The following is a 21,153-nucleotide window of genomic DNA, read 5'->3' on the forward strand; positions in this document are numbered from 1 at the left end:
GCCGCTCTACAAATAAATAATAATAATTAGGGATGCACCGAAATTTCGGCCGCAGAAACGTTTCGGACGAAAATAGCATTTTTAGCCATTTCGTTTTTCGTTTTTTTTGCCTGTTATTTTCTGTAAAATTATTGTGTAGCATATTTTATTTTCTGAATTGAAAACCTGCAAGCCAAAAAAATAAAATAACCACACTTTTATTGAAAGCAACACACTAAAATTGAACAAAAATATGCTACAAGAACAAAAAAAATAATGCCATTTTCAGCCAAAATGTTTCTGCGAACAAATTTTGGTGCATCCCTACTTAAAACAATATTAAATATCAATATACTGCATTATTCTGTATTTAGTTCTGTGTAAAAGAATCAGATTTAACAGTATTTTTTTTTTTACCAATGATCCAAATAAAGTATAGTCCTAGAAAACTATTATATGAAAAACAGTAAGTCAAGAAATGAACTCAGACAGCAGCTCAAGGCTAGCATCAAATTTGAAACGTGCTACATAATAATTTTACCGAAAATAACAGGCAAAAAAAACTGAAAACCGAAATAGCCAAAAATGCCATTTTCGGCCGAAACGTTTCTGCGGCCGAAATTTCGATGCATCCCTAATGAAAACCAAAAAATGTCTTGAGATTCAGATAAATGCATACCACTTCAAAACAATTTACTTCTAATATCTAATTTGCTTAATTTTCTTGGTATCCTTGTGTTGAAATTAATTAAATTATTGTGTGGTGAACTCTCTCATCAGTTTAATTGCTTAATCATATTTGATCAACTTTTCAGGTGTACTTTATTGGAAGGAGAAAAATAATGGATTACTTTAGTTTAAAGGGATACTAAATCAATTTTTTTTTCTTTCATGCAATTTTAAGCAACTTTCTAATTTACTCCTATTATCAATTCTTCAATCTCTTCCAAACTTTATTTGAAAAGCAAAGCTTAGGAGCCGGCCCATTTTTGGTTCAGCACCTGGGTAGTGCTTGCCGATATGTGGCTAAATGCAGCCACCAATAAGCAAGTGCTATCCACGGTTCTGAAACTAAAATGGGCTGGCTCCTAAGCTTTACATTCCTGCTTTTAAAATAAAAATGGCAAGAGAACATAGAAAATTAATAGGAGTAAATTAGAAAGTTGCTTAAAATTGCATGCTCTGAGTCATGAAAGAAAAAAAGGTTTTGTTTAATAATAACAATTTAGTTGTATTTAGCTAAAAAATAATTATTACCTTAATAACAATATAAATTATTTTAACTAAACTACACTCCAAAAACAAACAAAAAAAAAAAACTTCTATTCATTGAGCTATTTTAAACTTTGTATGGGATTGATTCTGTGTACATAGAATTACAGGGAAACAATGGCATTACTGGAAGAGTAAAGTCAAAATTAAAATGTCATAATACAGATAGAACATTACATTTTAAAACAACTTTCCAATGTACTTATATTATATAATGGGCTTTGATCTATTGGTATCCATTGTTGAAAAACATACCTAGGTAGGCTCAGAAGCAAAGTACTACTGTATGCTAGCTGATTGTCAATAGCTCACCCAATTTGCTCAGCTAGCTCCCAGTAGAGCATTGCTCTCCTTCAACAAAGAATACCAAGAAAATCAAGCAAATTTGATAAAATAAGCAAATCTGAAAATTGTATGCTCTATCTGAATAATTAAAATGTGGGGGTTATGTTTCTTTAAGGTCTATTTCTCATCTCTGTATAGTATTTGATAACATTTTTGCTGTGAAAAATGGGCATGTTAATTCTACAGACACAAATTCAGTTTTAAATTGATGGTAAATGTTGTGTATACATTAAAAGAGAGATGCACTCAACCTGGGAACGAACAATAGCATAATAGCTTGTTCTATGGCTAGTTACCACCCAAGAAGCAGTCTCAGGAGTGCTGTTCTCTCTCTTCTGATATAAATGTTGCGTAAACCTTATTGAATATTTCTATTGTTTCTATAATAACTAGCATATTCACATATTTTTTATAGCGTTTTATTATCATTATATTCATAAATGTAGTACCTCTCAATCATGTGTGTCTATCTAGACCGCCCAAACCGTTTCCCCAAGCATAGAGTAAGTGACAGAGGGTTGTACCTCTAACATCACAATGAGGGCGGATGTTATCCCACATAAATAATGGTTCTGCCTGCTATAGCTGCGCAATCCAGTATCACCTTACTGTGCGCATGCTCAAGATTTCACACAGGCGTATGTAAACAGTGAATCACGAGATTCACTGTTTACATCGTCTGGTGAACTAGAAGCGATTTCAAAACCCCTACGATTATAATGAGCATTTAATTATGTATGTCAAAATGGTAAAGGAATACTAAGTAGTTGAATAACATTCACTTAGACCGGCAACATTTTATTTTATTAATATAAATATTTTTAACTTTGACTTTATCACATTGAGTCGATTTAGCGTTAGACAGTAATATACAACTAGACTTATATAACTAATATATAAATAATATATAACTAGGCCCTCTAATTTAGCGTTAGACATTAATATATAACTAGACTTATATAACTATATATAACTAATATATAATTAATATATAACTAGACCCTCTAACAGATGAGACGAAGCTGCTGGCGGCTATCCGTGTAAACACTGAATCATAATAAAAACTATGATTCAGTGTTTGTTGCGAGTAAGAAACTCCCCTTAGAAGTAATGCGAATGGAGACGATGGGTGTTTGAGAACGATGAGGGCAACACAGACTTTAGCGTATTCGCATTGAGGAAGAAAACTAAGGCTATCGTAAAAAGCCTATCAACTGACACGGATCGCAATAGGGCTAAAGCGATGCAGTCATAAGAAAAAAAATAGAGTTCGGAGCGGGGACGGCCGATAAATGGCAGGAAATAGTATATTTGCTGGCATATATTTATAAATAGAAGGAATGTTAAAAAAACCTGGTAATAATGATTCTAAAGCAGTTACTTTCAGATGGCACTTAGTGATATTACTGTGTTTACCATCACTTTAAGAACTACAAAACCAGATATGTGAGATAATATCTTCTAGGTAGAAAAATGGCCAAAATAACCATACGTAAACAACAAACAAACAAACAAACATTACAGGCATAAATATATTGCATCATGCTATAAAATGAAAAATAAAAAAAATATTTCAGGATGAATAACCATTGGATTGCAATGCATCTAAAATAGAACATTATCTTTAGATAGATTTGTTTTCCTCAAAAAGCATATAATTAAAGAAAAAAAAAATCCTACTTAAAATCAGAAAAATCTGATTGCTCCCCCCCCAAAAAAACATAATTTATGCTTACCTGATAAATTTATTTCTCTTGTAGTGTATTCAGTCCACGGATCATCCATTACTTATGGGATATATTCCCTTACCAACAGGAAGTTGCAAGAGGATCACCCAAGCAGAGCTGCTATATAGCTCCTCCCCTCACATGTCAAATCCAGTCATTCGACCGAAACAAGACAAGAAAGGAGAAACCATAGGGTGCAGTGGTGACTGGAGTTTTAATTAAAATTTAGATCTGCCTTAAAAGACAGGGCGGGCCGTGGACTGAATACACTACAAGAGAAATACATTTATCAGGTAAGCATAAATTATGTTTTCTCTTGTTAAGTGTATTCAGTCCATGGATCATCCATTACTTATGGGATACCAATACCAAAGCCAAAGTACACGGATGATGGGAGGGACAAGGCAGGAACTTAAACGGAAGGAACCACTGCCTGTAGAACCTGTCTCCCAAAAACAGCCTCCGAAGAAGCAAAAGTGTCAAATTTGTAAAATTTTGAAAAAGTCTGAAGCGAAGACCAAGTTGCAGCCTTGCAAATCTGTTCAACAGAGGCCTCATTCTTAAAGGCCCAGGTGGAAGCCACAGCTCTAGTGGAATGAGCTGTAATTCTTTCAGGGGGCTGCTGTCCAGCAGTCTCATAGGCTAAACGTATTATGCTACGAAGCCAAAAAGAGAGAGGTTGCCGAAGCTTTTTGACCTCTCCTCTGACCAGAATACACGACAAACAGAGAAGAAGTTTGACGAAAATCTTTAGTTGCCTGTAAATAGAACTTCAGGGCACGGACTACGTCCAGATTATGCAAAAGTCGTTCCTTCTTTGAAGAAGGATTAGGACATAATGATGGAACAACAATCTCCTGATTGATATTTCTGTTAGAAACTACCTTAGGTAAAAACCCAGGTTTAGTACGCAGAACTACCTTGTCTGAATGGAAAATCAGATAAGGAGAATCACAATGTAAGGCCGATAACTCAGAGACTCTTCGAGCCAAGGAAATAGCCATCAAAAACAGAACTTTCCAAGATAAAAGCTTAATATCAATGGAATGAAGGGGTTCAAACGGAACCCCTTGAAGAACTTTAAGAACCAAGTTTAAGCTCCACGGAGGAGCAACAGTCTTAAACACAGGCTTAATCCTAGCCAAAGCCTGACAAAAAGCCTGGACGTCTGGAACTTCTGCCAGAAGTTTGTGTAAGAGAATAGACAGAGCAGAAATCTGTCCCTTTAACAAACTAGCAGATAAGCCCTTTTCTAAACCCTCTTGTAGAAAGGACAATATCCTAGGAATCCTAACCCTACTCCATGAGTAACCCTTGGATTCACACCAATATAAATATTTACGCCATATCTTATGGTAAATTTTTCTGGTAACAGGCTTCCGTGCCTGTATTAAAGGTATCAATAACTGACTCCGAGAATCCACGCTTTGATAGGATCAAGCGTTCAATCTCCATGCAGTCAGCCTCAGAGAAACTAGATTTGGATGTTTGAAAGGACCTTGTATTAGAAGGTCCTGCCTCAGAGGTAGAGACCATGGTGGACAGGACGACATGTCCACTAGGTCTGCATACCAGGTCCTGCGTGGCCACGCAGGCGCTATCAGAATCACTGATGCTCTCTCCTGTTTGATCTTGGCAATCAGTCGAGGTAACATCGGGAATGGTGGAAACACATAAGCCATGTTGAAGACCCAAGGGGCTGTCAGAGCATCTATCAGCGCCGCTCCCGGGTCCCTGGACCTGGATCCGTAACAAGGAAACTTGGCGTTCTGGCGAGACGCCATGAGATCCAGATCTGGTTTGCCCCAACGATGAATCAGTTGAGCGAAGACCTCCGGATGAAGTTCCCACTCCCCCGGATGAAAAGTCTGGCGACTCAGAAAATCCGCCTCCCAGTTCTCCACGCCTGTGATGTAGATCGCTGACAGGTGGCAAGAGTGAGACTCTGCCAAGCGAATTATCTTTGAGACTTCCAACATCGCTAGGGAACTCCTGGTTCCCCCTTGATGGTTGATGTAAGCCACAGTCGTGATGTTGTCCGACTGAAATCTGATGAACCCCAGTGTTGCTAACTGAGGCCAAGCTAGAAGAGCATTGAATATTGCTCTCAACTCCAGAATATTTATTGGGAGGAGTTTCTCCTCCTGAGTCCATAATCCCTGAGCCTTCAGGGAGTTCCAGACTGCGCCCAAACCTAGAAGGCTGGCATCTGTTGTTACAATTGTCCAATCTGGCCTGCGAAAGGTCATCCCCTTGGACAGGTGGACCAGAGAAAGCCACCAGAGAAGAGAATCTCTGGTCTCTTGATCCAGATTTAGTAGAGGGGACAAATCTGAGTAATCCCCATTCCACTGACTTATCATGCATAATTGCAGAGGTCTGAGATGCAGGCGCGCAAATGGTACAATGTCCATTGCCGCCACCATTAAGCCGATTACTTCCATGCACTGAGCTACTGACGGGCGTGGAATGGAATGAAGGACACGGCAAGCATTTAAAAGTTTTGATAACCTGGCCTCAGTTAGGAAAATTTTCATTTCTACAGAATCTATCAGAGTCCCTAGGAAGGAGACTCTTGTGAGTGGTGATAGAGAACTCTTTTCCACGTTCACCTTCCACCCATGCGACCTCAGAAATGCCAGAACTATCTCTGTATGAGACTTGGCAATTTGAAAACTTGACGCTTGTATCAGAATGTCGTCTAGGTACGGAGCCACCGCTATGCCTCGCGGTCTTAGTACCGCTAGGAGTGAGCCCAGAACCTTTGTAAAAATTCTTGGGGCCGTAGCTAACCCGAAGGGAAGAGCTACAAACTGGTAATGCCTGTTTAGAAAGGCAAATCTTAGGTACCGATAATGATCTTTGTGAATCGGTATATGAAGGTAGGCATCCTTTAAGTCCACTGTGGTCATGTATTGACCCTCTTGGATCATGATTCGAATAGTTTCCATTTTGAATGATGGAACTCTTAGGAATTTGTTTAAGATTTTTAGGTCCAAGATTGGTCTGAAGGTTCCCCCTTTCTTGGGAACCACAAACAGATTTGAGTAAAACCCTTGCCCTTGTTCCGTCCTCGGAACTGGGTGGATCACCCCCATTACTAAGAGGTCTTGTACACAGCGTAGAAATGCCTCTTTCTTTATTTGGTTTGCTGATAACCTTGAAAGATGAAATCTCCCTTGTGGAGGAGAAGCTTTGAAGTCCAGAGGATATCCCTGAGATATGATCTCCAACGCCCAGGGATCCTGGACATCTCTTGCCCAAGCCTGGGCGAAGAGAGATAGTCTGCCCCCCACTAGATCCGTTTCCGGATAGGGGGCCCTCTCTTCATGCTGTCTTAGGGGCAGAAGTAGGCTTTCTGGCCTGCTTGCCCTTGTTCCAGGTCTGGTTAGCTTTCCAGCCCTGTCTGTAACGAGCAACAGGTCCTTCCTGTTTTGGAGTGGAGGAAGTTGATGCTGCTCCTGCCTTGAAGTTACGAAAGGCACGGAAATTAGACTGTTTGGCCTTTGATTTGGCCCTGTCCTGAGGAAGAGTATGACCCTTACCTCCAGTAATGTCAGCAATAATTTCTTTCAAGCCGGGCCCGAATAAGGTCTGCCCTTTGAAAGGAATATTAAGCAATTTAGATTTAGAAGTCACGTCAGCTGACCAGGATTTAAGCCATAGCGCTCTGCGCGCCTGGATGGCGAATCCGGAGTTCTTAGCCGTTAGTTTGGTTAAATGTACAACGGCATCAGAAACAAATGCATTAGCTAGCTTAAGTGCTTTAAGCTTGGCCATAATCTCATCCAATGGAGCTGTGCGAATGGCCTCTTCCAGAGACTCAAACCAGAATGCCGCAGCAGCAGTGACAGGCGCAATGCATGCAAGGGGCTGTAAGATAAAACCTTGTTGAACAAACATTTTCTTAAGGTAACCTAATTTTTTATCCATTGGATCCGAAAAAGCACAACTATCCTCCACCGGGATAGTGGTACGTTTAGCTAAAGTAGAAACTGCTCCCTCCACCTTAGGGACCGTCTGCCATAAGTCTCGTGTGGTGGCGTCTATTGGAAAAAAAATTCTAAATATCGGAGGAGGGGAAAAGGGCACACCGGGTCTATCCCACTCCTTGCTAATAATTTCTGTAAGCCTTTTAGGTATAGAAAAAACGTCAGTACACACCGGTACCGCAAAGTATCTATCCAACCTACATATTTTCTCTGGAATTGCAACCGTGTTACAATCATTCAGAGCCGCCAATACCTCCCCTAGCAATACACGGAGGTTCTCAAGCTTAAATTTAAAATTAGAAATCTCTGAATCCGGTCTCCCTGGATCAGATCCGTCACCCACAGAATGAAGCTCTCCGTCCTCATGTTATGCAAATTGTGACGCAGTATCAGACATGGCTCTCACATCATCAGCGCGCTCTGTCCTTAACCCAGAGCTATCGCGCTTGCCTCTTAATTCAGGCAATTTAGATAATACCTCTGTCATAACAGCAGCCATGTCTTGCAAAGTGATTTGTATGGGCCTCTCTGATGTACTTGGCGCCACAATATCACGCGCCTCCTGAGCGGGAGGCGAAGGTACTGACACGTGAGGAGAGTTAGTCGGCATAACTTCCCCCTTGTTGTCTGGTGATAATTTCTTTACAGATATAAATTGACTTTTATTCAAAGTGACATCAATACATTTAGTACACATATTTCGGTGGGGCTCCACATTGGCCTTCAAACATAGTGAACAAACAGATTCATCTGTGTCAAACATGTTTAAACAGACTAGCAATGACACTAGCAAACTTGGAAAATCTTTTCAATAAGTTTACAAGCAATATAAAAAACGCTACTGCGCCTTTAAGAAGCACAAAAAATCGTCACAGTTGAAATAACAATGAACCAAATTTCACAGTAAATGTATTAAGTTAGCAAAGCATTGCACCCACTAGCAAATGGATGATTAACCCCTTAATACCCAAAAACGGATAATCAATTTAACAATTAACGTTTTATCACAGTCAAAACACACTGTCACAGGTCTGCTGTGACTGATTACCTCCCTCAAAATGAATTTTGAAGACCCCTGAGCTCTCTAGAGACGTCCTGGATCAAGGAGGAAGAAGCATGAAGACTTTAACTGATTTTTACTGTGCAAAAAAGCGCTAAAATAGGCCCCTCCCACTCCTATTACAACAGTGGGAAACCTCAGTTAACCATTTCTATGTAGAAATAAACGACAGCCATGTGGAAAATCATGCCCCAAAAGATTTATCACCAAAGTACCTCACAAAAAAACGAATAACATGCCAGTAAACGTTTTAAACATGCACTTTAAAAGTTAGGTAGTGTTATTAATAAGCCTGCTACCAGTCGCTTCTACTGCAGTTAAGGCTCATACATTACTTCAGTATTAACAGTATTTTCTTAGTCAAATTCCATTGCTTAGAAAATTACTTATTGTACATACATTCATCAGCCTGATACCAGTCGCTACTGCATTTAAGGCTGTACTTACATTATATCGGTATCAGCAGTATTTTCTTAGTCAATTCCATTCCTTAGAAAAATAATTTACTGCACATACCTTGTTTGCAGGATTCCCCACACGCTATTCCCTTTCTGAAAGTTACCCCACTCCTCAGAATGTGCGAGAACAGCCAGTGGATCTTAGTTACTTCTGCTAAGATCATAGAAAAAACGCAGGCAGATTCTTCTTCCAAATACTGCCTGAGCACAAACAGCACACTCCGGTGCCATTTAAAATAACAAACTTTTGATTGAAGAATAAACTAAGTATAAAAAACACCACAGACCTCTCACAACGACCTATCTAGTTGAGTTGCAAGAGAATGACTGGATATGACATGTGAGGGGAGGAGCTATATAGCAGCTCTGCTTGGGTGATCCTCTTGCAACTTCCTGTTGGTAAGGGAATATATCCCATAAGTAATGGATGATCCGTGGACTGAATACACTTAACAAGAGAAAAAATCATTGATTTGTGTCCAACCACCACTCTCTTATACAAGAGTTAAATTCCTTTTTTTGGTCTCAGTGCACAGTAGGGTGCTTAAATGAACAACCAGCAGGCTGTGCAGCATGCTCCTTATACAAAGTGTGCTACACAGCCTGGCAGCTTGTTAATTCCTGGAGCCAATACCATGATTGACATTATAGACTTCAGTTTCTGATGTGCTGCAAAAGCTTACCAAGCTAGAAACAAGGCTTACATTGTAAGTGTGCATTTGCCTTAATAAAGTGTGTTTAATAGTTTACTTCTATACTACACTTAGTTCTTCCATGGGTGGAAGTTCTCTTTTCTTGTGTCTTTATAGATCTATTACGTTTCCACATATGCCAGTGGGAGAAGTATTGATGAATGAGCAAATATTGCTTTGAGGTGATTGTATGTAGTGCTCCTTTGTGAACCGGAAAGGTTCTCAAAGTAGTTGTTTTAGGCTGTTGCTAAATAAAATAACACTTGAGCATAACAATCTCCATTCTCCAGTTTTGAAATGCTTGCAGCTATGTTTTGATCTGGACTGTCTACTACAGGGGGTTGACAAATCTGTTTAAATTTAGGAGTCAGAAAGAATAATTTAGGACATTAGAATTTGTATAAATATATGGAGAATAAACAAAAGAGCTCCTGGTTTTGTCGAGCCCTGATCTACTTCAAATATCTGGACATTGGTGTGCTGGTAAAAAGAGCAACCTCCAGTTGTTCAACAAAAAGACTTCAGATGAAAGCACTCAAAAAGGACCTGCCCTACTTAGCAGGCGATCAAGCTGGTAGACGTGTGCATTTGGAGGTTTTCAGATACCTAAGAATGCAGAAGGCAGTGGCCATTCATGCCGGTCAGCTATTTTCAGAGCCAAATTTATACTTTTGAAACAGCAATACACTAAAACCTGGATTTGCACAGATTTTTAGTGCATGGCTGTTTTACAAGTATATATTAGGCCCTGGAAAAAGTCGACTGGCACAGAGTGTCTCCTACAATCGGAGGTATCCACACATGTACAGGCTAGTACAGTCTCCTCCCAACTACTGCAGGTATGCAAACAATGTCTCTATTGTAAAACATAACTAACAAAAAGCTTGCTGAAAATATCTGTGTGTTATATAAAGTCCCATAAAAAGAATATTTTTTTAAGCTGCTAATAACCCTCCAAACCAAGGTAAGATACCGGATATAACACAAAGACTTGGTATTTTCCTATCAGTCCCACAAAGAGAAATGCCAATCAAAGTTTCACCAATTATGGCTTCTTGGTGACATCTTATCTGCGCTCTGATGGACTACAACCTAGTTACAAATATTTTACTCATTGGAGAGTGAACATTGATATGCTGAAATATTGAAAGTCTATTTATCAATATTTTGAACTGTTGATAGTCTAGTAACAAGAACCTAAGCGTAGTTTGTAAAACCACAGTAGTTTTGAACTCACTACATTCCAGAATAGTACGTTTTTTCTGCATTATTGAATTACATCTATCACATTGATTGTATTACTATAAAAAAGGGACAGTAAAGTCCAAATTAAATTCAGATAGGACATGTAATTTAAAACAACTTTTCAATGTACTTTGATCATCAAATTTGCTTTTTTCTCTTGGTATTTTTTGTTAAAGGCTAAACCTAGGTATGCTCATAAGGTTGATTTCTAAGATTTCAGCTATCCACCTCTTAGCTAACAACATGTACTGTTTGTTCATGCATGCAATATAGATACCATTGTGCTCACTCCTGTGGAGTTAATTGTCTGAAATGCAAGTCTGTCAAAAGATCTGAGATAAGGAGGGTGTCTGCAGAAGCTTTGATACAAGGTAATCATAAAGGTTAAAAAAAAGGGTATATCAATATAACAGTGTTAGCTGTGCAAAACTGGGGAATGGGTAATGAAGGGATTGACTGTCCCTTTAAGGTGATGGTAAATCCAAGCGTATAACAAATGCTAGGATTTAACATCATTAAAAATAAAACATTAGCTTCAGTCATCATTTACTAAAAATCAGTGTTAATCTTACCCTATCTGTGCGGCAAGTTTATTGTTAACTCAGCGCGACTGGACACCCAAGGCACAGCCCTCTTCTCCAATGAGGTGATGTTTCCAACAAATAGCCGTGCGTGGTGCCAACCGACAGTGTTCTGTATCCAAGCACGGCTATTGGCTTAGAGGTGGAAACGTCACCTCATTGGAGAAGAGCGATATACGCTTGGATTTATCATTACTTTAACTATGAAATACTTTTAGTCTGGCATCCCATATAAGACATTTTACAGATGAGCTATTATCATAAAATATTTTGAGGTGTTATTTAAATATATAAGGTAAACAATGAAACAAAGGATATGAGTGCTTTAAAATGTATAACGAAGAGAAGTGCTGCTACAGAAGGCGTCCGTCGGGTAAGTGGAAGGTAGTGGAGCGGACCCACTCAAAAAAGGGGTGTGTGGAGCCAGCCTAACAAGCGGAGGACAGCCGCAAAAGCCAGAGAAAGGAAGACAGGCGGCTATTGAGCTACAGAAAAAAAGGGTTTTATTCCAATAAAAAAAATATATAAATGGACAAGAGCAAGATAAGACACAACAAACCAAAGGAGGGAGACAGCAGTCTTACATGTTTCACGCACACTTGGGCTTAGTCATAGATGCTGAGAACAAGTAATATCAGCTGTAGTATTTAAAGGGACATCACGCCAATAGAAAAGCTCAGTCTGAAAACTGACATAATACACTTGTGTTACACAGACATAATGAAATTTTAAGGTGTGCTTCCTCAGTGAATACTACAGATCAGAATAAAAACATAGTTAGTATACTTGTGAAGTAAAGGCAAAATCTGGTAGTTAATTTAAATAGGAGTACCTATGTGACATGACATAAAAATGTAGATATATGTATTGGTATAAACATGCATGTCTAATGTCAGTAACTAATATTAAATAAGCAAGTAAATGATTATTTTAATCTTATAAAGATGAATACAACAACAGGGTTATACAATTCAATGTCAGATATGAAAAGAGACAGGCAACAACTATACATTTAAAGAGACAAGGTGCTATTCAAATCACCTAGTAACAACTATATATTTATAAAGAAACAAGGTGCTGTTCAAATCATTAAAGAGCCATTCAAGTCATTAAATGTCATAGTATGAAAAGATTCTTATTAATATGAGTTGATGAAAGCATAAATGGCGAATTGAAAAAAATGAGAGTTCAAAAACTGGATAAACAGTGTAAGATAAGCAAAAGGTCAAACTTCATGATGAAACAGTAATTCATAAAATATTAATAATATAAATGACATATTCAGATATTATCAGTATGAAACTCTGATATAAGATTTTCATAGGATAAGAGAAAACTATCATAGAGAAATGTAACAGAAAATATATGTTAAATTTTATACTAATATGAAAATATATGTATAACCGTCCACATATTAAAAATGCTATTTGTTCTAGTCCACAAAGTATCTCATGTCCCATTCTAAATTCATACCCAAGGGTGACCTAGTTTTCAACTTATAGATCCAGAACAATTCTTTTCTGTCAAGGACCTTACATATGTCACCCCCTCTATAAGGGGTTCTAGCTAGGTCTATGACCTTAATTTTCAACCTGGGTACATTTGTGAAGTGGAAGAGATTAAAATGTTTGGCTACCGCTGAATCTCTGTTGAAATTTTTAATATCTCTAAGATGCTCTCTCGCCCGATCTCTGAGAGTTCTAGTTGACTGACCCACATATTGGGCTCCACAAAGTTGGCAATCTAGTAGATATACTATATAATTTGTAAGACATGTTGCATAAAAATCAATCTCAAGACTTCCGGTGAGCGGCTCAGCAAGATGGCCACTGCTTCATACTGCTCTGTGAACAACAAGTGCTTTTAAGAGAACTGGGGCCAAATCTCAAGCCATCCAGACCTCCCTTGACAAGAATTGTGTCTGGGAAACTTATAGGATCAGGAAGCTCCAACTCCTGGCCACCGAGAAGGCATAAAAAGAAATTTAAGCCCATTAAGTTTTTGGGAGCGCTCGCCCTGTCGGCACACAAGATGGAGCGCACTATTTCCTCCCTCATTGATATTTTTCAGCCCTTGTTTGACTCCCTAGCACAGGCCATGGAAGAGCTTCTTTGGGAAGCGCGTATGCTGCGCACAGTTGATCGCTCACAAACTTCCCCTGAAGGCTTGGAAGTAACACGGCAGATAGCAACAGGCAAAATTAATACAGATCGGGCCTTGTTCACAGCGGCCATCTTAGACCCCAACATGGTATCCCCGGCGAGGGATAGTTGCTCTATCAAGGTCGTGGCACAAATGGGTGGCCGGGCTATCTGGGAAGCTGGAACAGGTGGCAGCCACAAAACGCAACACCCTGCTAATATCTCTGAAGATTCGGATCCTACATTTAGAGATTGGCCACACAGTTTGAGGAGGGATTCTGAGGACTATGCAAGCCTTGTCCCATACTCGCCTTGGTATTATACCCCAGCAGCATGCAGCTCCAGCACGTATGTAGATGTTTTGGGCTCCATGAGTTTTGCCTTTCCTCAGCTGTGTGATTCTGTGCTCAGCACCTTACCATGTCAGAGCGCTACAGACAGATGTCGCCTCAGATTTAGATTAAAAGAAGGGCTGGATCCACCGAAAGCTGGAGTGGGTTGATAAAGCGCAGCACCCTCAACTAACTTATGTGTAAATAACTTATGTCAAACGGGTGTGAGACTACATGGCAAGTTAACTTTCATAGGGATCCTGGGTTGAAGGATGTCTCCGTATTCTGCAGTTATCCTACTGTTGTCATCTCTCATAAGGAGCGGTGGGACCCAGGGAAGTTTATCGCAATGCTGAACCTAATTCACACCAAAGTACCCACTAACCTGTAGAATGCTTTGTATACAGGCCTTATTTTCAATTCATACCACTTTTTGTTGTGCTCAATATCCATCTGAACACTGCTCTGGGAACATAAGGGCGTTACAGCTCGTCACATAGGCTGCTCTCCCAGGCATACCAGCTTATTATTTACTTATCAGTGCCTGATAACAATTCCTAGTAGACACCAAGACAACAATTATCTTAAAGCTGGAAGCATCCTCTTACTAGCGACACTAAATTTGCCTTGGGACAATTCTGAATGTTTTCTCAATTCCATATTCAAAGGCAGGTGCCGCATCTCTCCTATAAAATAATGACATGGTTGGCGTACTTTAACTTGCTGCTTTATTAACAGTCACTCTCAGTATTAACAGCATGCTTGTCTAATGGAAGGGTTATGTATGCCTTGTTGTAAAGCTCTAGTGTTGCTTTGAAGTTAGGAAAGAGTTCCACGCACAGTATAAGTTATGCATTCAAGTTGCTGCACCACTTATCTTAACACAAAGTTACATGTACAAACACTGCATGTCTGCATGCAATAATACTGTATTTGCCTATACCTTACTGGTCAGCTTATGTGCTCTTTATGTACCGATCTAACTCCTGGATGCCTGGGCTATGAGTGATAGATCCATATGCTTTTACCCAAGCTTTTGAAATGGTTCTTTTATAGTCCTCCATTTGGAATTTGCTGTATATCTGCTACATGAATGCCCCTTAATTCTCACACTGACCCTGGTATTTGGTACACTACAGATCTCAGAAATAGAATCACATTTTACCACTCTTACATATCCGTGCTGGAAGGGTCGCTATAATCAATGTACCTTTTGATCAAGTTGGAAAGGGATTAGAATACATGCTTATCTTATGCTGCAAAGTCCCCACTTTGGCTTGAAAAACAGGTGCATATTAATTTTCACCATTCCATCTACTATAGTAATTGCACGGACCCAGGTAACTTTGCTAATTGTGAAGTGTATCATAATTAAGCCAATAATTGTTAGGCTCTTTTTCTCAACTGTAGTGTGTTACTATTTTGAGCATATACATCTTCTTTTTCTCTATTAGCCCTTTATAATACTATCTAGAACAATAGAAAGCGCTAAGGCTGTAGATGTCTGGAATCTGGAGATACCTTTCATTAACATTGATATATATTTCCTTACTTAGCAGATATGAATTTCTTGTGGGATCTTTGAGATTGGCAGCCTTGTCAAGTGTGCTGCATGCTACAGTATATTATGTTTTTTTATTTTCTATATTCCAACTCTTTGCTAAATGAGTGGATCGTTATTCTCTGAGGGCCTCTAGTGGCTACTTTGGTATTGCATCACACTTTCTTTAGCTCTGAGTTACGATCATCTAATAGCAATTTATTGTAAGATTCTGCTCAACCTGACACCTATATAGAAACAGGTATGCCTTAACATTCTCTATGTATCTGCTTGATTTTTCTTTTTCTACCCTGATTTGATTGTTTGTTTTCCTTTTATACCTGCATTGTTTACTCCACATTGTATATTGGTTTCAAGGGGGATGGTGTAAGACAGATAATACCTTGGTTACCCAGCACTTTAATGTAAACATTTTTTTTTTTAACTTTCATGTTTATTTAATCTATGCTGAGCACTTTTGCAATTCTTTCACTATAATTTATTTATTGGCTAAATGGCAATATTAGAGAATGCAATAGCCGTCTATTCGCATCAGTGTTTCATAAATTAGTCAGAATGACTTTGTTAACTTAACTAAAAGCAATTAGGTGTAGTTCCTCAGCTGTGTCATCATACTACTTAAATTTGTGACATTCCACCTCCTTACATACAAAACTGCAATATAGTCTATTACACATTCCATGGTTTGTTCTATTGTGCTGCTTTTGTTTGGTTTACACAGAACTAAAACCCCAACAATGTACATATACTAGAACATTCTCTAACCCATATAAATCTTTTGCAGACCTCAATACAAATATGAGTACTGTATGCTACTATATCTGATAAAATTGCTTTGTTGTATATCGTATTGCATTAGCAATTTTATATTATCTTACCCTCTTAATGCCTTCCCCCACTTCTGTAGAAGCATTCTGATTTAAGCCGCAGATTTACGTAAAATAGTATTTGGCTAATAAGATGGATCCTACCTTAATATGCTATCCCATACCTCTTGAAACTCTGTTACTAACGTAGATTGGGGCACTGTGCACTATGCTATTCGTACGGTGATTCTCAGCATTTTTGAGGAGGGAACTACTTATTTCTTGTTTGTGGGATTGAATTTGTTTGTTAGGTTTGGTTTGTGTGCTTATATTTTAGGTTAGATTAGTTTTTTTTTTGTTAGTTTACAAAAAAATAAAACCCCAACAGTGTGGTACAAGTGAGTACATAGGCTAGACTTCTCTAAACCATATAAGTCTTTCGCAGACCTCAATACAAATATGAACGCTGAATGCTAGTATATCTGATAAAATTGCGTTGTTGTATATCATATAGCCTTATCAATTTTATATTATCTTACTGCACCCTGCGTGGTGTGTCATTGATTTGTATCTTACCACTGTACCATTTGTTGGTTATAAATAAAAAATTAAAAAAAAAAAAATCAATCTCAAAGGAGTCGCCAGTTACTTTGCTGCAGAACCTTCTGGTAAAGTCCATAGTCTCACAAGTGAGACAATTGGAAAGATGTGCCCTGAAATTGCCTACACCCCTAAGCCAATTATCACTTGACTGAGTTTTAGATTTAACCAAACTAGGCGAGAGCTTAGAGGCTAATGTAGGTGGCTTCTTTGCAACAAATCTGCATTCTTTTATATATGGCTGTAAAATCTCATCACCCTTCAATATATGTAGATGTTTTCTGATAATTTCACATATTGAATTGTATTGGGGAGAGAACTGAGTTGAGAATACAACACTTCGTTCATCTAAATAGTTTTTTTTACTTCTATTTGTATTGGTGTTATCTTTGTTTGGTGGCATCCTATGGACTACTAAGCCACTAGTGTTAGTATTATCTACTTTTGGTGATTGACCCTTGTAATGTGGTTTCCAATCTTTTATTTCTTCAAATATTTGTAGTAACTCTTTACCATTGTACCCTCTGGCTTATAATCTGGTGATGAGATCCTTACCACCTTGGATATAATTATCCAAGTACTGGCATTACGTCTGAGCCTAATAAATTGGCTTCTTGGAATTGATTTGACTAAATGCGGAGGATGGCATGAGGTGGCATGAAGAATGGTATTGCCAGCCGTTTCTTTTCTATATGTAGTGGACATAATCTTGTGGGTTGTGATTTCACCATACAAGTGGAGATCTAAAAAATTGACATGATCATGATGTAACTCTCCTGTGAATTTTAGATTCACATCATTAGTGTTCAGGACTGTCAAAAAGTCATTAAAAGGGAAAGTCCTCTTTTACAATAAAAATGAGATCATCTATATACCTCATGTACAGAAGGATGCCGGACCTGAAGGGTTCCTTTATATCATAAATTTGTTGGAGCTCCCACTTACCCACAAATAGATTTGCATATGTGGGGGCAAATTTTGCCCCCATAGCTGTTCCTTGACATTGCAAATAATACACAGAATCGAAAACAAAATAATTGTAAGTAGGAACTCCACGATTTCAACAATGTATTGTTTGACCTCAACCTGGTAAGATGTGTTTTTCTCTAGGAAAAACTCCAAGGCCCGGCATCCATGTACATGAGGTATGGAAGATTACAAAGATGTGGCATCAACAGTAACCCACTTATATCCTGCCTGCCAAACAAAATTGTTCAAAATGTCTAGTAAATTACCCGAGTCCCTGGTATAACTGTAAAGATTAGTTACCAAAGGTTGTAGTATGCTGTCAATCCATTCAGACATAGGCTCCAAAAGGGAGCCTATGCCTGAAATGATTGGACGGCCAGGTGGAGACAAAAGACTTATGTGTTTTTGGAAGGTAGTGGAAAATGGGTATTATTGGATGTGTCGGTAGTAGACGTTTAGATTGATCTGCTGTAAAAATCCCCAAAGAGACAGCCTCCTCAAGAAGTTTAGAAAGTTGATTAGAAAAAATAAGTGTGGGATTAGACCCAAGTTTCCTATAAGTATTTCTATCAGAAAGCTGTCTGTTTGCCTCTATCATGTAATTTGACTTGTTGAGAACAACAACATTGCCCCCTTTATCAGAGTTACGTATGACAATGTTGTCGTTCCCTGCCAGATCCTTTATGGCCGATCTCTCCTGAGCAGTTAAATTCTGTCTAGTCTTAAAACTGGAAGAATAACAATTTTCCTCCAGTTTCAACACATCCTCCTCCACCCGCTTGTGAAAAGAATTCAAAAAGTTACCTCTGAAATGCCTAGGATAAAAACTAGATGTGTGTTTACTAGGGGTGGGGAGAACCTCATATTTAGTATCAGTGGTACTACTGTCAAAGTTATCCAAAGTTTCAATTAAGCCAATACAGGTAGCCCTCAGTTTACACTGGGGTTAGGTTCCAGAAGGAATGGTTGTAAATCGAAACCGTTGTAAATTGAAACCCAGTTTATAATGTAAGTCAATGGGAAGTGAGGAGTTAGGTTCCAGACCCCTCTCAAAATTGACCTAAGTAACACCTAATACATTATTTTGAAAGCTTTGAAATGAAGACTTTAAATGCTAAACAGCATTATTAACCTAATAATATAGATTGTATCATCATCAAACTAAGTTTAATGAACAAAAACATTTGCTAAACTGCACCTAATAAAATTATCACACAAACACAGACTGTATCATCATCAATCTAAGTTTAATGAACAAAAACAAAATAATCACACAACAGACTGTATCATCATCAAACTAAGTTTAATGAAGAAAAACGTTTTTTACTTGCATTTTTCTGCAGCTAAGGGAAGAGGCTGCTAGATCTTGCTCCTTTAAAAAACGGCTCCATTGCTCAGGTCTGGTTATACACCGATTTCAGCCTGCCAGTGTTTAATCACACAACAGACTGTATCATCATCAAACTAAGTTTAATGAACAAAAACGTTTTTTTACTTGCTTTTTTTCTGCAGACAGTTCTCTGCATTGAGTCTACAGCTAAGGGAAGTGGCTGCTAGATCTTGTTCCTTTGAAAGCTGATCCATTGATCATGTCTGGCTTGCTTTTCTTTGCATGTGTTTGCTGCAACACAAGCAGACAGCTCCACCTACTGGCTATTTTAATGTATGCATGTGCTAATGCTTTCAATAGCAGTCAATGCTTTTCAATAGCAAAAAAAAAGGGCGTTATTCTGAAACAGCGTAAATTGAACCGTCGTAAACCGAGGGCCACCTGTATCTGCAAAGGAAAACATTTTATTCCAATCTACATTTTCATTAGTGTTATGGGTCATAGCATTACAAACATCATAAGTAGCCCTGTATTATGAATCATGGAAAAATCTTTTAAGTGTCAACTTTCTCACGAATTTGTTTATATCAATGAGTGTCCTAAAAGCCGAAAATTTGCACGTGGGAGCAAATCCCAGACCCTTTTTCAAGACACCCTCATGTTCTGGCGTGAGTTGTACATCAGACAGATTAATGACATTAAAAGTTATTTCTTTTGCTTTAAAATGCATAACCTCACGCCATAACCTCATGAGCTTTGAGTGGTCAAATGAGAATATAATATATGCTTTTTTTGTCCCTCAGAACAAAAAGAACTGTTGGAAACCAATGACAACCCTGGCCACGTAGATGTGGTATGAACATGGTATGTGGTTTAAATATATGCAGTAGAATCAACACAAAACTATTACAAAAAAAAAGTCCTACCATTTTGTTCCCATAATGTATTTTACAACTAATTCTGCTCAGTTAATATGCTGCAATTTATTAAAGGTTTATAAAACCAAGAGGCTCACAGTCTAAAAGACAGCCAACTATTTGACAGTTACAGTGTAAGCACACATTGCTGATTTCTGGTTAACTATCCTACACAAATATACATACACTCAATCATCTACTGTCCTCACTATTATTTCAAACAATGCTTTTGATTTCATAAGCAACAACACTGATAATAACTTCACATTTATTATAGCATCAAAACTAAGATAATGATTATCACAGTTATTAATGACCTTTACATTTTGGTTTTCCAGGAAATATTTCCCAGTCATATAATGTATGTGATAAACAGAACACTATGTTATATTAAAAAGTACAAACAGTATATACAGATGCGTAACAAAAAAGTCTAGAACAATACAGCTGGTGATTAATGATAAAAAAAAAAAAAAAAAAAGTGTTTTTTCATACCATATGTTATATTTTCACCCCAAGGCAGAACATGCTGTGATCTGAGATGTCATTGCAGAAAAAACAAGACACATGCAGTAACTATTAGCACTTTCACTTTGCAGCACTGCTCCGTATTAAAGGGACACTCAACCTATTTTCTTTCTTTCGTGATTCAGATACAGCATGCAATTTTAAGCAATTTTCTAATTTACTCCTATTATCAATTTTTCTTTGTTCTCTTGCTATCTTTATTTGAAAAAGAAGGAATCTAAGCTTTTTTTTATTGGATTAGAACTCTGGACAGCACTTTTTTATTGGTGGATGAATTTATCCACTAATCAGCAAGAACAACCCAGGTTGTTCACCAAAAATGGCCGGCATCTAACCTTACAGTCTCTATACGTGTCTACTAGGCTCGTGCACATCGAGCATCTAACAACGGCGCATGCGCATCCTAACTTCACTCTCACCTTTGCGCATGCGTTTGCTATCCGATGCGGCTGTAACTATGCCTGCCAAATGATTTGGTTAATGCGCATGCGCTAAACGTGGACGCGCTCGCTTTGCTAGTATGAACTACAAAAAGTTAGGCATGCGCAGAATGAACCATCCCCTGATTACGTCAATTGACGGCCGCCTAACGGCCAAAGAATCAATTGGATGTTTAAA

General features: G+C 38.3%; 1 protein-coding gene across 1 annotated transcript in view; it reads right to left on the bottom strand.

Moving 5' to 3' along the window:
- The window catches only part of PXMP4 (peroxisomal membrane protein 4), a 32,338-nt gene that overhangs the window by 8,890 nt on the left and 2,295 nt on the right, over positions 1-21,153 (bottom strand). The window lies entirely within an intron of this gene.

This window comes from Bombina bombina, chromosome 1 (assembly GCF_027579735.1).
Source record: "Bombina bombina isolate aBomBom1 chromosome 1, aBomBom1.pri, whole genome shotgun sequence".
Taxonomy (NCBI): Eukaryota; Metazoa; Chordata; class Amphibia; order Anura; family Bombinatoridae; genus Bombina; species Bombina bombina.